Below are 9667 nucleotides of genomic sequence, written 5' to 3'. Positions count from 1 at the left end.
AAAAACATAAAAATAACCAACCTACACAAACACATAATTAAAGGAATGTAGCAATTCATCAACCAAGTATTGTAAAGGAGGTTAAGGGAACTGAGAACACAATGAAATGAAAGCTTGTTCTTACCATCGTCAGTCAAGAATTTCTTATGATGACCATAAGGCGTTGAGTCATTGATTATGAGCTTGGTATTGTCTGTAACGTTAAAAAAATTCAAATAAAGAAAAAAAAAAAGTTATTATTTTCATTCTTCAACTTACCGTTTCAATTAAATCCATAAATCTCTTGGTGTTTGTTGGCTTGAAATCTGCAGTGCTTCTCTCTGTCATACAAACATTGTTCTTTGATTACGTAATATTTTAGAGCATGAAACGCTAAAAAAAGTGTGAGCTGAATGATCTACATTCAAAACTTTTGTTCTTAAGAAATTTGAGAAGGGTTGGGAGTAAGCACCAACAAATATTAGATTTTAACAGAAATACCACAACAAAAACTTCATATTATAATGTAAATTTTTTTAAAAGTAATATTGAATCAAGAAGTAAAACAGGAAAGTAGGGCAAGTGAACCCCTCAAAAAGATTCCAAATAAAAGCAACAATCCATAATCAAAATCACAGTTAGCTTTAGTAGTTATAGTGATTCTCTAATGCTTTGTTTCCAATAAAATTAAGCTCACTACTCTAGCTCTTGCAACACCAACTCTTATCGCTTCATGAGAAACTTTAGATTAATGATTTTATCAAAATAAGAATTTCGCAAATGAAACTAAGATGACACAAACCTTATAAGATAGACTGCGATTAACTTTCAATCTTTAAAACTTATTACTATATGCAAAATTTTCTTTGATAGTTTAGAAAAAATTTACTTGAAATGCAGCTAAATTTTCTAAATTTTTATTATTGTAGGAGAAGGTCAGGTGATGTATGGTTCTATAACGATTTTAAACACAAATGGAAAAAGACTTAGTTCAGTATTTAGCTACTGAAAGCAGAATCACCTGAACTTGTTGGACAACTTCTTGTTGATCAGAATCAGCCAGTATCTTAGCTCAAAACTGAAGCGTACGAAGAAATCTTACGTAGTTGATACACAAATCTTGGGCTACCAATATAACCACGTATTTCTCAAAGTTGTGCATCTAGACCCTTTAAAGCCGCAAGTTTCCATGTAACCTATAGTGACAAAGGCAATGTCGAAAATACATAAAGCCGAATCTTCACCTTCTATCTATTAAACATGGGGCCACACACGGGATAGAAATTGGCCAACCTCTGTGGCAAGAGTGCTTCTGGTCGTATCTAGTGTGAAGAATAGGGGACCAAGTGACATCACCAAAAAGAGACCAAGTGAAATCACCAAAAAGAGAAAGAAAAAGGTTCTGATTTCACTTGCATCTACTAATATATAATTCATGCAGCAAATAAAGAATATGGAAATTGACGGAAGAATAAACTTTCATCTCACAACATACCAATTTCCTCAACTTCATGAGCAGTAATATCTGAAGGTACATGCACAAAGACCTTCTGACTCTTCTGAGTAGCATTCTGTAGCCATCACCAATATATTATTAGTTCAGCTCCGAACACATTTGGCGATAAAAAGTAACATCCTTCTGAAATAGTAAAGTTTTAATTAAATTTTCTTCTATATATTTTTTTATGTCTCTTAGCGCGCGTTCCTATGTGTCCATAAAGGTATAACATTGATTCTATCGATGTGGAATCAACTAATTCTGCTAAAAACACTTCTTTCTTTATGAAGCAACTTTGTTTGTGAATACACCACCCTAATAAAAAATCACAAATTTAACCAATCTCTACATTAAAAACCAATCAAAATAAAAAATATAACAACCCCCAACATCAAAAACAAAAATTCATCAACAGTACCCAAAGCAAGAAACAACTTCCACATACCAAACTCTCCTCAAAGTCAAGATTTGAAGGATGCCCAACATCAAGGGGCACAGCAAAAACATCAGCATGGTCCCGTCTACATACCTAGCAGCCATATCCATATACAACCATCTGCAGGTATATAATGAGTGAAATACTGAAACGTTCATCTTAGAGAAAGCAATCAACTAAGATCGAATTGGGGTTTTGTTTTTGTTTTAGGTTAATGTTTGAGAGAGAAACTTATTTTTGTGAGAAAGAAACCAACGTTAAGGATGTATATAACTCACATTTGTTTGTAAGACATTGTTCTCACTTCTCTCGATTGTAACACCTCCGCACTTGAACCTTTTCCACCACAAATATGGTATGCTACCATGAATCTTAGCTACATTGTTGAACATTACCTTAACAGTACAAAGACACTAAGTTAGACCCAACTCCATAGACTCCAAGTACTTCTAAAACTTGGCAAATGTCATTATCTCATACCATTGTAGACGGAGCAGTCTCTTCCTTGGGTTTCAAAGAACCAAAACCAAGAATTTTGTTAGACGCTTCCTGCATCAGACTAAGCCAAATACATTGCAAAACCTCCCGTACATTCAAGAAAGAATAATTCTGTAAAATAAAATGTATCACCTACACTATAAAACATGTAGTTAATATATTATTATGTTCAAGTTGATTCAACACCAAGGTAAATGTTAGTGAAGTTCTGTAATGTGCCCTTGAGCTTTAACAACGGATACGTCGATTGCATATCATCAAAGAATTTAGCTAGTAACTCAAACTTGTAAAGGAAATAAAACAAAGCCCAGATCAAATACATAACTAAAATAAATACCCAAATAGTAATTCTAACTAAATCAGCTCTCTTCCGGTTTTCCCTTTCGCTTTCCGATATCACTTGAGCTTAAAAAGAAAAAACAAAAAGATCAAAGTTGTACTTTTCAGGATGTTTGATTAAACCTCTGGACATCTTCTTTTTCCCAGATTTTCGTTCTCCTACCCTTTTCATGATTGTGTTGTTGTTTTTTTGTGATGACAATGGTAACAGATTAAACAGGACGAACCTTCATTTCGATGAACTTTTGAGATTTGAACCAACCCTTAGTTAAAGTTTTTACTAATAATCTGACTGCCGATAAAATGGATCTTCCATTAACCCTTACATATATTATTTGGATTTTTTCAGATAATTAATGAAAGCTTCATATCAATAATCTTTGCAAACAATTGGAACAAAAAAATGAAGAGAAAATGAGAAAGAGGATAATCTGGATTGAATTTTGTGTATGGCAATGGGGTTTTTTTTTTGGAGCTTTTGTTTTGTTTGTTTTCGTGAAGGTATATCTGTTTTCTTTCTTGGTGTTTTGTTTTTTTATCATTATTTTGGGTTATGAAGAAATTGGGAAAATAGGACGTAGAATTCTTTTTTTCCTACCGATTTATTGTAAAAGTTGAGGTGACCACCTTAGAGAAAAAAAGAGTGCTGACATGGCTTCCTGGGAACATTCTCGATTGCTGAGTATTAATAGTCTTTGATTTATAATTTGTTTGCCTTAACTAAATATATAGAAGTTTATAACTTTAACATGCAAAAGGGCAAAAGGCTTTAAAAAAAACAATACTGAGTATTAATGGTCTTTGATTCATAATCTGTTTAGCCTTAACTAAATATATAGAAGTTTATAACTGTTGTTTCTCTATCACAGCTAAACACACTATTCACCAGACTTTTTTACACTATTATAATTTTTAGCACTATTTTCTCACTTCTCCTCTTTATCTGCCGCCCTCCCTCTCTTTCTTATCCTCCTCTTCTCTTTCCTCTCCTCTTCTCTTATATATCATCCCTCACCCCTTTCTAGCCCTCCATCTATCCCCCCATCTTATGGCCCCTTTCATTTCACGTGTAGGGTTTTCGTACTGCGACCACGTGCCTTTGCTCTGATCCTGTGCACCGCGGCTAAGTGTCATAAGCTGACCTGGGTCTGCCCGATGATATCCTTGGTCCCTTATCCTACCACCACAGATACCCCCTCTCGAGTCTGCGATCCTCCTATGATCAGGGGGTCGAGAGTCCGGCTCATTCTATCTTTCTGTCGTGGCCTTCCACCTCCCTTGCATCGCTGGATTCACGCGCTCCCCACATGCTTACTACCTGCGTCCCTTCAATTTCTGTGTCTTCACGCGTCATCCCCTGGCTGGTCCCTTTTGGTGTCTCCTCGATTTCAGCTCCTCTCAAGTTATGGTTTTACCTTTCCCTCTTATAAAAGCCCGCTCGATTCTTCCTTCTTTCTCATTTTGCCTTCTACTCTCTTCTAGATTTATTTTCGCCACCACTCACTCACCTTCTCTTTTTGGTTACTCCGATCCAGCGCGCGTTCATTCCCTGTGTTTTCCTTCCGCTAAAGCTCCTGTAACAGCCACTCTCTCCCTTCCCCAGGTTGGTCTTCTTCTCTCTCTATTTCCTTTTTTTTTTTTTGTACTGTGTATTACTTTTTTAAACTACGATTCTCTCTTTCTCCCCTCTCTGTCCTGTTGCGACTGTGCGTCTTCCTCTTTGAAATCTTCCACAAATGTCGGATTCCATATCCGACGCCTCTTCCTCCTCCCCTTCTGGCAATGTTGCCTCTCCCCCTCCTTTTGATTCCACCGAGGCTCCATCCACTTCCGGGCAACCCCTTGCCCTTCCGCCGCCTCCACCCCATGGCCGTAGACCTAATCTAGAGGCGGTCAAGGCTGCCTATGGTATTCCTGTTGACGTCACCTTAGAACATGTGCCTGACCTAACTTACTTTTCCCATTTGGTCCCTTACAAACCGGGGTGTCGAGCTCGTGGCCACGGTAGGGCAAATCGTTGCCAAGGCATTGACAACTTCTAGAGGGTCATATATGCCGCGAACCACTACAACGAATCTGGGATACCCAAGATAATGGTTCGCGATATGATCTTTCACTATTACATAAAAAAGAGCACCAAGGACGTCAGTGTGGGATATCATTCCTTCTGTGTCCGCCCTAGAAAACAATCCTTTGTCCTCCGTGTCACTTCTTCAGATAAAGTATGGCATCATTATCCGCTGTACGACTTAGGAAACTTCCTATCCGCGGATCTTCTTCCTGAACTGACCCTTAATCATCTGGCTTTCCTTCCTTGTGGTGAGTCCCCTTTTTATTTACCCTTCAATATGTATGTACCGTGGTTCCCCATCTGATCTTGCAACTCTTTTCTACAGGTTGGCGACCAAACTCGAAGTCGTGACCCTACGACCATATCTCCTCCACTATTTTCTAGAAGACCCGCGACCTGGGACCCTCCCAATCTGCAATTCTTAGAATTGATCCCACTACCGCCACTCCACTACTGCCAGACCCCCAACTGAAGGCTATTGGAGGGTATAGCGCCCCCTTTTTCCGCCCACCTCCACCCAACGAACGAAAACCTCGAAATTCACCGCCTTTCCCAAAAATACGCCACCCCAAGAAATCCCAACACCCCACAGTAACTACCCGTCAACCCCCACCTCATTCCTCCAACTCCCCTTCCTATTCCACAGCTCATCCCTCTTACAAATCCCTGACCACTTGGGAAGATCAATATATATCCCCTCATTCTCCCTCTGCTGCTTCTCCCTACTCCGACATAGATGCTAACAAGAGGAAGCTATTTGACAGCGACTCGGATGAAGATATTGTCACCGAGGTTGCCCCCACCACTGTCGCCCGCTCATCTCCTGGCCCAGCTTCCAAGCGTCCGCGGCATTCTGCATCTGAAGAGCCCCCCGCCAATCTACATACTTCAATATCTGCTGCCCCCACCCATCCAGAACAGCTGGCCTAGTAAGGAGACGGCTTCCAGATCTGGCAAAGGGGCTGCTAACCCTGTCCCTGCTTTTTCCCTTACTTTCAAGGTCCGAAATCACATCGTAAATGCCAATGATTCGGCCTTGGAGAACCCTGCGGTGGCCTCCTCCCTGTTCTATGGGTCTCACCTTCCCAAAGATCTCGCTTACGCAGAAAGGGGCTCATTTGATCATCACAGAACCTCGTTCTACACCGGCTGGGAGAAGGTACTATTTTCCTCCCACTAGGTAGCTTTCTTCCTCTTTTCTGGATAGCCTGACCCTTACTATCTCTTTCAGATGAGCTTGGATATCTCCTACATGATCCGCGACCTCTTTGGTGCTAGGTCCAAAGTTGAATTACTGGAGAAGGAAGTCGCCCGACTTGAACAGCTGAACGGGGCCGCGAAACTGGATAAGCTCAGAGCCCAAGACGAGCTCAAGTCCACTGAGGCCTCCCACTTGGGATACATGGATAAGGTTAATGACCGCCTGAGCCACTAGCGCGAAACTCTACTCTCATAGCATAACGTAGCCACCTCAGCTCTCTCCCAAAAGCACCAAGAGGACACAGGGGCCCTTCTCAAATAGCATGAATCTGACATGGATAAACTTCAGGATCATTTTTGGGCATTGGCCGACAAGAGGGTGGCCAAGAAGATCAAGAGGAGTATGACCGGCTTATCAAGGAAGGCCGGCTCCTTCCAGAAACCCCCGTACCGGTCCCTGGATCCAAGGTCGTTGTGGTACCCGCGATCCTACTTCCTCTACTATAATCACTACTCCTGAGGTAGCAGAGTTGGTGGCTGGGGCCATTGATGCGGCTGTGGATGCTGTTATTGAGGAGGCTGCTGATGATGTGGTCCGCGAAGATGTTTAGATGCCTTTATGTTTTGAGCCTAGTTTCTATGTACCCTGTCTTGTTCTTATTATCATTGTCTTTTGTTACACTTGTTACTCTACACTTTTATTCTCTTTTATTCTCCCTAATGATCGTTGATGAGGATTGATTGCCTCCTTTTGATTTTGATGGTTGTGTTATTTGTCTTGCAAAATCTATTTTGTCCACGCTTTATCTCTTTGTGAGCCCAATACAATGTAATGCACTTCTCGTAATGAAGCTCATGTTCCTACATTTACTCCCCACTATTGAAAGCAACTCGATTTGCCTTCCCTCTTTCGGCTCAGCCACTTGATTGCCCCTGGCTGTGCTGGGGCACCTCCCCTCTCCCCACTCAGGTCGGACACCTCGTCCACGGCATGTGGCAACTCACTTGCCTTGGATCTCATGTCCGCCAACCGGGTCAACTCACTTTGCCCCGGTTCGGTTCGGACCTCATATCCACGATGGGGCAGCTCATTTTTGCCCCAGTTTAGTTCGAACCTCTCGTCCGTGAAGGGCTCATCCCCTCTACCGCCTTCACTCTGAAGGGCAAGTGAAAGTTAATGCAACATTGTCCACCCCAAAAGTGCTATGGTTTTATATATTTACAAATAGCTCATGTAGTTGAGGACCTCTCCTATTACATTTACTCATGAAACCTTTTCAACAATCTCACATTCCAAGGTTTCTCTACCATTTTTCCCTCCATGGTTTGTAACTTGTAAGTACCTGTCCCTCCAACGTCAACCACGGTATAGGGCCCCTCCCAATTTGGACCCAATTTCCACTCACTCGCTTTCTTTGTGCTGGGGGTCACTCTGTGAAGCACCAAGTCTCCTACTTTGAATCTCCTCAATCTCACCCTCTTGTTGTATTGCCTTTGGAGGCGGCGATGATACTCTTCCAGCTTATGCGCGTGGTGCCCCTTCTTTCTTCAACCAAGTTCATGTCCCTGGACAGGATGCCCCAGTTTGACCCATCCTCGATAGCTCGTGTTCGGGTGGTAGCCGCCACCATTTCTGACGGTATCACGGCCTCTATGCCATATGCTAGTGAGAAAAGAGTCTCCTTAGTGGTTGTCCGTGGTGTAGTTCGATAAGCCCACAACACATGGTTTAATTCGTCAGCCCAAGCCCCTTTTTTATCCTCTAATTTCCTCTTGAGATTGTTGAGTATGATTTTGTTGGAAGACTCAGCCTGTCCATTGCCCTCGGGGTTGTATAGGGCAGAGAATCCCTGTTTCACATGATAGGCTTGTAAAAATCCCTTCACTTTAGAACCGGTGAACTGGGTTCCATTGTCCGCGATAATAGTGTAGGGCAGCCCAAACCGACATATTATGTTCTCCCATAAGAATTTGACCACTTGCACCTCTTTCACCTGCTGCAACGGCACAACCTCAATCCATTTGGTAAAGTAGTCGATAGCGGCCAACATGAATCTCCTCTTACCACTGGCCATGGGCAGCGGCCCACTATATCGAGGGCCCACATCGCAAACAGCCAGGGACTAGACACATTATGCAGCGGCTCAGCTGGGGCCAATATCAACTGAGAAAACCTCTGACATTTCTCACACTTTTTAGCAAACTCCACAGCGTCTCTCTTCATGTGAGGCCAAAAGTATCCTTGCGTTTGCAACCGGTGGGTCGTTTTCTTGCCCGCTGAATGGCTGCCACAATCTCCCCTGTGTAACTCCGCGAGCACCTCTTGTGCCAGCCTCGGTCCCAGACATTTCAGTTAAGGCCCGTTGAGGTTCTTTCTGTATAACTCCCCTCCCATCAGCGTGTACCTTTGGGACGCCTGTTGCAGTCTCCTCTTCTCTCTATTATCAATCACTTCATACCCAGATAAAAATTGTTTGATAGGCTCCATCCATCCTTCATCTTCTTCCGCGGCACTCAGTATCTCCTGAGGCTCCTCGGTATTCGGTCGGTCCAATTTTCTTACTTTGATAATCCTCTCCTCTGACCCTGGCATGGCTGCAGCTACGTAGGCCAGAGCATCTGCATAGCAGTTCTCCCCGCGGTTTAAGTGTATGAATCGGATTTCTGTGAACTTCGCCACCCACCTCTGTAAGACTTCCAAATATTTCTCCATTCGGGACAGCTAGCCGCGAATCCGCCATTCGCTTGACATACCACCAGATTTGAGTCTCAGTATACGGTAAGTTCCTTCACGCCCAAACCCTCCACCATCCTCAAGCCCGCAATCACCGCCTCATATTTTGACTCATTATTTGAAGCCGCGAATCCTAACTTCATTGTTTGTTCCAGTCTATTGTTTTCCAGCATAACCAATACCACACCTATTCCACTGCCTGCATCTGTGGCCAATCCATCCGCGAATACCCTCCAACCAATCCTCTCATCCCATGGGTTCAAGTGATCATGTTCCTCTTCTCGTTCGGGCACTAAGACCATCTCTTCCCCCCACGTGGGATCTTCCGCAAGAAACTCGCCAAAAACTCCGCCACTACCTGAGCTTTCTCCGCCATCCTGATTTGATATTGGATCTCATATGAACTCAGCATCATGACCCATTTCAGCATTCTTCCTGATTTCTCAGCCCTCAGAGCTTGTTTGAGGGACAAATTCGTCACCACGATCACTGCATGAGCTTCGAAATACGGTTTCAACTTCATGGCTGAGAATATTAAGGCAAGAGCATACTTCTCCACTCGGCTGTACCTAGTCTCCGCATCTAACAAAGTCTTACTCTGGAAATACACCGGCTTTTCCATTTTATCCACCACGCGAACGAGGACCGAGCTGATCGCATACTCCGTGACCCCCAGGTACAAATACAACTTCTCTCCCATTTCGGGCCGCGACAACAGAGGTGCTTCACCCAGATATCTTTTTAACTCTTGAAATGCTTGCTCACACTCTGCTGTCCATGAAAAATTTGTAGAGTTTCTCAACAACCTATACAGCGGCCTACATTTGTCGGATGATTTTGAAATGAATCTGTTAAGGGTCGCAACTCTACCTGCCAATCGTTGCACTTCTTTCACCGTTTGAGGTGATGACA

This window comes from Coptis chinensis, chromosome 9, assembly GCF_015680905.1.
Source record: "Coptis chinensis isolate HL-2020 chromosome 9, ASM1568090v1, whole genome shotgun sequence".
NCBI lineage: Eukaryota > Viridiplantae > Streptophyta > Magnoliopsida > Ranunculales > Ranunculaceae > Coptis > Coptis chinensis.
Note: the sequence above shows the minus strand (reverse complement) of the source record.